Here is an 8,597-nt window from a genome sequence, read left to right as displayed (position 1 = left end):
TTAGATATGTGCATAATAAATGAGGTTTAGAAACATGCTAGGTTCATAGGTCAAGTTCATCCTCAAAACATTGATTTGCAGTTTGATAACCTGTTGGTCATTGTTCAGTAGTGACAAGCCCCCGGCCCCCCAGGACACTCACATAGTCCAGAATAAGCCATTGGTATAGCTTAGCTGCAGAGGTATAGGGGAGGTCAAAGGTCATTGAAAAATCAGAAAAATAATACTTTAAAAATCTTCTTCTCAAAAACTGCCAGGTCAATTTCCTTGAAATTTAGTATATAGCATCTAGATAGTATGGCCTATAAAGTTTGCGAAAAGATTTTGGATCGGTCAAATTTTATGGAAATGGGACAGTAAAAAACATTTTCATTTCAAAATTGTAGCCAGGTCACATGACTAATTAAATATTCAAGACTAACATGCACTACCTCTCATTGACCTTAAACATTGTACCAAGTTTCAAAAAATTTCATTGAGCAGTTTCTGAGATTAGGACGGACAAAAAAACGGCAGAAGAAGAAGAAGAAGAAGAAGAAAGTAGAATTTGAGCAATACCAATAGGGGCCATCGCCCATGAGGGCGCTCGGCCCCTAATTAAAGCTGCAAGCAGCGTTGTAGGGGCCGAGCAGCTCGCATAGTTGATGAGACACATGATGCGTCACCATGAGATCTGCTATCATACCAAAGATGAAGGTGTTTGCACTAATTGTTGCTCATGTTTAGGTACATACGTATATTTGAGGTCAAAGGGTATAGCACTGTTGGTTACTAAGTTACTGACAAATATTTATATTTGAGGTTAAAGGTCATCGAGGTCACGTGACACTTTATCCAAAAAATTGTATCCCATAGTTATCCCTATATACCAAAAATCAGACCTCTAGCTCTGTTGGCTTGCCAGAAATTAGATATGTGCATATTTAATGAGGCATAACATATGGTACCATAAGGTCTCCAATCCTACTAAATATGAAAGGTGTAGGCCTTGTGGTTACTGAGTTAAGGACAGATATGTGTATTTGAGGTCAAAGGTCATCGAGGTCACGTGACATTTTGTCAAAAAAAATTGTATCCCATAGTTATCCCTATATACCAAAAATCATACCTCTAACTCTATTGGCTTGCCCAAAATTAGATATGTGCATATTTAATGAGGCATGACATATGGTACCATAAGGTGTCCCGTCATACTTAATATGAAAGGTGTAGCCCTTGTGGTTGCTGAGTTATTGACAGATATGTATATTTGAGGTCAAAGGTCATCGAGGTCACGTGACATTTTGGCAATAAACTTTGTTCCAATATTTATCCCTATATACAAAAAATTAGACCTCTAGCTCCATTTGCTAGCCCAGAGTTAGATATGTGCATATTTAATGAGGTACTGGATATGGCACCATAAGGTCTCCCATCATACCAAATATGAAGGGTGTAGCCCTTGTGGTTACTTAGTTATGGACAGATATGTATATTTGAGGTCAAAGGTCATCGAGGTCACGTGACATTTTGTCAAAAAAAATTGTATCCCATAGTTATCCTTATATACCAAAAATCAGACCTCTAGCTCTGTTGGCTTGCCCAAAATTAGATATGTGCATATTTAATGAGGTATGACATATGGTACCATAAGGTCTCCCATCATACCAAATATGAAGGATGTAGCCCTTTTGGTTCCTGAGTTATGGACATAAATGTATATTTGAGGTCAAAGGTCATCTAGGTCACGTGACTTTTTGTCAAAAATATTGTATCCCATACTTATCCCTATATACAAAAAATCAGACCTCTAGCTCTGTTGGCTTGCCCAAAATTAGATATGTGCATATTTAATGAGGCATGACATGTGGTACCATAAGGTGTCCCATCATACCAAATATGAAGGGTGTAGCTCTTGAGGTTACTGAGTTATTGACAGATATGTATATTGAGGTCAAGGGTCACAAGGTCATGTGACATTTTGTGAAAAAAAGTGTTTTCAATAGTTATCCCTATATACCGAAAATCAGACCTACAGCTCTATGGCTTGCCCTGAATTAGATATGTGCATAATCAATGAGGTATAGGAACTGCCGGTCATGTGACATTTTGTTCAAAAACCTTAACACTGATACATGTCCTGTGTACCAAAAATTAGAACTTTAGCTCCAGTTTGAAGGCTGGAATTAGATATATGCATAATCAATGAGGTATAGAAACATGCTAGGGTCATAGGTCAAGTTCATCCTCAAAATATTGATTTGCAGTTTGATCCCCTGTTGGTCATTGTTCAGTAGTCACTAGCCCCCGCCCCCTAGGACTCTTACATAGGCCAGAATAAGCCATTGGTATAGCTTAGCTGCAGAGGTATAGGGGAGGTCAAAGGTCATTGAAAAATCAGAAAAATAATACTTTAAAAATCTTCTTCTCAAAAACTGCCTGGTCAATTTCCTTGAAATTTAATATATAGCATCTAGGTAGTATTGCCTATAAAGTTTGCGAAAAGATTTTGGATCGGTCAAATTTTATGGAAATGGGACAGTAAAAACATTTTTCATTTCAAAATTGTAGCCTGGTCACATGACTAATTAAATATTCAAGACTAACATGCACTACCTCTCATTGACCTTAAACATCGTACCAAGTTTCAAAAAATTCATAGAGCAGTTTCTGAGATTAGGAAGGACAAAAAAACGGCAGAAGAATAAGAAGCGGAAGAAGAAGAAGAAAATATAGCTGCAAGCAGCAATGCCGGGGCCAAAGCAATCTTAAGTGGGAAAAAGAAGGCAAATGTAATCAGAGAGGGCAAAGGTCATTACCGTTACATGTCTTTTTTCCAACTAAACTTTCTTTCCTTATGTTACATCTGTCAACAAAAAATCTGAACACTAGGTTTATTGCTAGCTCAAAATTAGAAATGTGCACAATTATGAGGTACTGCATGTGGCATCATAAGGTCTAAGATCGTACCAAATATGAAGGGTATAGGACTCTTGGTTACTGAGTCATGGACAAATATGTATATTTATGGAAAAAGGTCATCGAAATTAGATATGTGCATATTTAATGATGTACAGCATATCTTACCATTAGGTATCCCATCTCACCAAATATGAAGGATGTAGTCCTTGTGGTTACTGAGTTATGGACAGGTATGTATATTTGAGGTCAAAGGTCATCGAGGTCACGTGACATTTTGTCAAAAAAATTGTATCCCATAGTTATCCCTATATACCAAATATCACACCTCTAGCTCTGTTGGCTTGCCCAAAATTAGATATGTGCATATTTAATGAGGCATGACCTATGGTACCATAAGGTCTCCCATCATACCAAATATGAAGGGTGTAGCCCTTGTGGTTACTGAGTTATGGACAGATATGTGTATTTGAGGTCAAAGGTCATCGAGGTCATGTGACATTTTGTCAAAAAAAATGTATCCCATAGTTATCCCTATATACCAAAAATCAGACCTCTAGCTCTGTTGGCTTGCCAAAAATTAGATATGTGCATATTTAATGAGGCATGACCTATGGTACCATAAGGTCTCCCATCATACCAAATATGAAGGGTGTAGTCCTTGTGGTTACTGAGTTATGGACAGATATGTATATTTGAGGTCAAAGGTCATCGAGGTCATGTGACATTTTGTAAAAAAAATTGTATCCCATAGTTATCCCTATATACCAAAAATCAGACCTCTAGCTCTGTTGGCTTGCCCAAAATTAGATATGTGCATATTTAATGAGGCATGACCTATGGTACCATAAGGTTTCCCATCTTACCAAATATGAAGGGTGTAGTCCTTGTGGTTACTGAGTTATGGACAGATATGTATATTTGAGGTCAAAGGTCATCGAGGTCAAGTGACATTTTGTCAAAAAATTTTATCCCATAGTTATCCTTATATACCAAAAATCAGACCTCAAGCTCTGTTGGCTTGCCCAAAATTAGATATGTGCATATTTAATGAGGCATGACCTATGGTACCATAAGGTCTCCCATCATACCAAATATGAAGGGTGTAGCCCTTGTGGTTACTGAGTTATGGACAGATATGTATATTTGGGGTCAAGGGTCATCAAGGTCATGTGACATTTTGTGAAAAAAATTGTTTTCAATGGTTATCACTATATACCAAAAATCAGACCTCCAGCTCTATTGGCTTGCCCAGAATTAGATATGTGCATAATCAATGAGGTATAGGATGAGCTGGTCATGTGACATTTTGTTAAAAAACCGTAACACTGATACATGTCCTTGTGTACCAAAAATTAGAACTCTAGCACTAGTTTGAAGGCTGGAATTACATATGTGCATAATCAATGTGGTAGAGAAACATGCCAGGGTCATAGGTCAAGTTCATCCTCAAAATATTGATTTGCAGTTTGATCCCCTGTAGGTCATTGTTCAGTAGTCACTAACCCCCGGCCCCCCACGACTCTCACATAGGCCAGAATAAGCCATGGTATAGCTTAGCTGCAGAGGTATAGGGGAGGTCAAAGGTTATTGAAAAATCAGAAAAATAATACTTTAAAAATCTTCTTCTCATAAACGGCAAGGTGAAAATTCCTGAAATTTGGTATGTAGCATCTAGGTAGTATGGTCTAAAAAGTTTCTTAACAGATTTTCGATTTTTCAATTTTTATGCAAATTAGGTGAAATTAAAATTTTTAATAATTAATAACAGCCAGGTCATGTATCCAATCAAAATATGAAGGGTCAGGTGCACCAGTACTCAGTATGCTTAATATGCCCTGCAAATTTGAAAAGGCTGCGCGCAACGGTTTTGGAGATCTAGCTTTGCAAAGAATTGTCGGAAGAAGAGGAAAAAGAAGAAGAATATAGCTGCAAGCAGCAATGCCGGGGCCAAAGCAATCTTAAGTGGGAAAAAGAAGGCAAATGTAATCAGAGAGGGCAAAGGTCATTACCGTTACATGTCTTTTTTCCAACTAAACTTTCTTTCCTTATGTTACATCTGTCAACAAAAAATCTGAACACTAGGTTTATTGCTAGCTCAAAATTAGAAATGTGCACAATTATGAGGTACTGCATGTGGCATCATAAGGTCTAAGATCGTACCAAATATGAAGGGTATAGGACTCTTGGTTACTGAGTTATGGACAATGTGGAAAAAAGGTCATCGAAATTAGATATGTGCATATTTAATGAGGTACATCATATCTTCCCATAAAGTATCCCATCTCACCAAATATGAAGAATGTAGTCCTTGTGGTTACTGAGTTATGGACAGGTATGTATATTTGAGGTCAAAGGTCATCGAGGTCATGTGACATTTTGTCAAAAAAATTGTATCCCATAGTTATCCCTATATACAAAAAATCAGACCTCTAGCTCTGTTGGCTTGCCCAAAATTAGATATGTGCATATTTAATGAGGCATGACCTGTGGTACCATAAGGTCTCCCATCATACCAAATATGAAGGGTGTAGTCCTTGTGGTTACTGAGTTATGGACAGATATGCATATTTGAGGTCAAAGGTCATCGAGGTCATGTGACATTTTGACAAAAAAATTGTATCCCATAGTTATCCCTATATACCAAAAATCAGACCTCTAGCTCTTTTGGCTTACCTAAAATTAGATATGTGCATATTTAATGAGGTACAGCATATCTTACAATAAGGTATCCCATCATACCAAATATGAAGGGTGTAGCCCTTGTGGTTACTGAGTTATGGACAGATATGTATATTTGAGGTCAAAGGTCATCGAGGTCATGTGACATTTTGTCAAAAAAATTGTATCCCACAGTTATCCCTATATACCAAAAATCAGACCTCTAGCTCTGTTGGCTTGCCCAAAATTAGATATGTGCATATTTAATGAGGTATGACCTATGGTACCATAAGGTATCCCATCTTACCAAATATGAAGGGTGTAGTCCTTGTGGTTACTGAGTTATGGACAGATATGTATATTTGAGGTCAAAGGTCATCGAGGTCATGTGACATTTTGTCAAAAAAATTGTATCCCATAGTTATCCCTATATACCAAAAATCAGACCTCTAGCTCTGTTGGCTTGCCCAAAATTAGATATGTGCATATTTAATGAGGCATGACCTATGGTACCATAAGGTGTCCCATCTTACCAAATATGAAGGGTGTAGTCCTTGTGGTTACTGAGTTATGGACAGATATGTATATTTGAGGTCAAAGGTCATCGAGGTCATGTGACATTTTGTCAAAAAAATTGTATCCCATAGTTATCCCTATATACCAAAAATCAGACCTCTAGCTCTGTTGGCTTGCCCAAAATTAGATATGTGCATATTTAATGAGGTATGACCTATTGTACCATAAGGTCTCCCATCATACCAAATATGAATGGTGTAGCCCTTGTGGTTACTGAGTTATGGACAGATATGTATATTTGAGGTCAAAGGTCATCGAGGTCACGTGACATTTTGTCAAAAAAAATTGTATCCCATAGTTATCCCTATATACCAAAAATCAGACCTCTAGCTCTGTTGGCTTGCCCAAAATTAGATATGTGCATATTTAATGAGGCATGACCTATGGTACCATAAGGTGTCCCATCATACCAAATATGAAGGGTGTAGCCTTGTGGTTACTGAGTTATGGACAGAAATGTGTATTGAGGTCAAAGGTCATCGAGGTCACGTGACATTTTGTCAAAAAAATTGTATCCCATAGTTATCCTTATATACCAAAATCAGACCTCTAGCTCTGTTGGCTTGCCCAAAATTAGATATGTGCATATTTAATGAGGCATGACCTATGGTACCATAAGGTCTCCCATCATACCAAATATGAAGGGTGTAGCCCTTGTGGTTACTGAGTTATGGACAGATATGTATATTTGGGGTCAAGGGTCATCAAGGTCATGTGACATTTTGTGAAAAAAATTGTTTTCAATGGTTATCACTATATACCAAAAATCAGACCTCCAGCTCTATTGGCTTGCCCAGAATTAGATATGTGCATAATCAATGAGGTATAGGATGAGCTGGTCATGTGACATTTGTTAAAAAACCGTAACACTGATACATGTCCTTGTGTACCAAAAATTAGAACTCTAGCACTAGTTTGAGGGCTGGAATTACATATGTGCATAATCAATGTGGTAGAGAAACATGCCAGGGTCATATGTCAAGTTCATCCTCAAAATATTGATTTGCAGTTTGATCCCCTGTAGGTCATTGTTCAGTAGTCACTAGCCCCCGGCCCCCCACGACTCTCATATAGGCCAGAATTAGCCATTGGTATAGCTTAGCTGCAGAGGTATAGGGGAGGTCAAAGGTTATTGAAAAATCAGAAAAATAATACTTTAAAAATCTTCTTCTCATAAACAGCAAGGTGAAAATTCCTGAAATTTGGTATGTAGCATCTAGGTAGTATGGTCTAAAAAGCTTCTTAACAGATTTTCGATTTTTCAATTTTTATGCAAATTAGGTGAAATTAAAATTTTTAATAATTAATAACAGCCAGGTCATGTGTCCAATCAAAATATGAAGGGTCAGGTGCACCAGTACTCAGTATGCTTAATATGCCCTGCAAATTTGAAAAGGCTGCGCGCAACGGTTTTGGAGATCTAGCTTTGCAAAGAATTGTCGGAAGAAGAGGAAAAAGAAGAAGAAGAAGAAGAAGAAGAAGAAGTGATCCAGAGTAAATACAATAGGGGACAAGCCCCATAGGGCTTTGTCCCCTAAAGAAGTGATCCAGAGTAAATACAATAGGGGACAAGCCCCATAGGGCTTTGTCCCCTAAAAAGTAGAACTTGAGCAATACCAATAGGGACCTCGCCATGAGGGCGCTCGGCCCCTAAGGAAGAAAGTAGAACTTGAGCAATACCAATAGGGGCCTCGCCCATGAGGGCGCTCGGCCCCTAAAAAGCCAATGAAAGCAATAGGGGAAAGCTGTAGGCATATGGGCCATGGTACACATAGACAGGGATATGCTGTTGAGATGCTTAGGTCAAAGGTAGAGCTACTAGGTCAAAGGTCATCCGTTACCCACGAAGATAGTCCGGTTCAAAAAATAGTGCGTGTCTCTATGTTTGAATAGGAGCTGATCAGCACTCAGCTAGTGGCTTACAAAGATAGAGCATGGGTTGTAAGCTGATTTTAGAGCCAACATGAGATTCATTCCAAAATCAGATCAGTGTTTCAGAATGTGAAGCAAGCGAGCTTTCATCTCATAGAGTTACGAGGCCAGCCTATAGCTTATGAATAGGGAATATGCTCAGCCAGCATTACTGCACAGGGGCTGCTAATGCCAATGCTGGGCAAGCCAATAGAGCTAGGGGTCTGATTTTTGGTACATGGGGAGACGTGTGGAAGCAAAGATTTTGGGCAAAAAGTCACGTGACCAGGATGACCTTTGACCTCGATTTCACGAATAGGCTTGTAAATCAGTAACCACAAGTGCTACTGCCTTGATATTTGGTGGGATGGAAGACAATATGGTACCACATCACCTCGCTCATTAATTATGCGCATATCTAATTCCAGGCTAGCCGATAGAGCTAGGGATATGATTTTTGGTACACAGGCAGAAGTATAGGAGTAAAGTTTGTTGACAAAAAGTCATGTGACCAGGTTGACCTTTGACCTCGATTTCACGAATAGGCTTGT

Source organism: Ptychodera flava, unplaced genomic scaffold (assembly GCF_041260155.1).
Source record: "Ptychodera flava strain L36383 unplaced genomic scaffold, AS_Pfla_20210202 Scaffold_30__1_contigs__length_3116999_pilon, whole genome shotgun sequence".
Lineage (NCBI taxonomy): Eukaryota > Metazoa > Hemichordata > Enteropneusta > Ptychoderidae > Ptychodera > Ptychodera flava.
The sequence above is the reverse complement of the archived record's forward strand: the minus strand, read 5'-3'. Positions refer to the sequence as shown.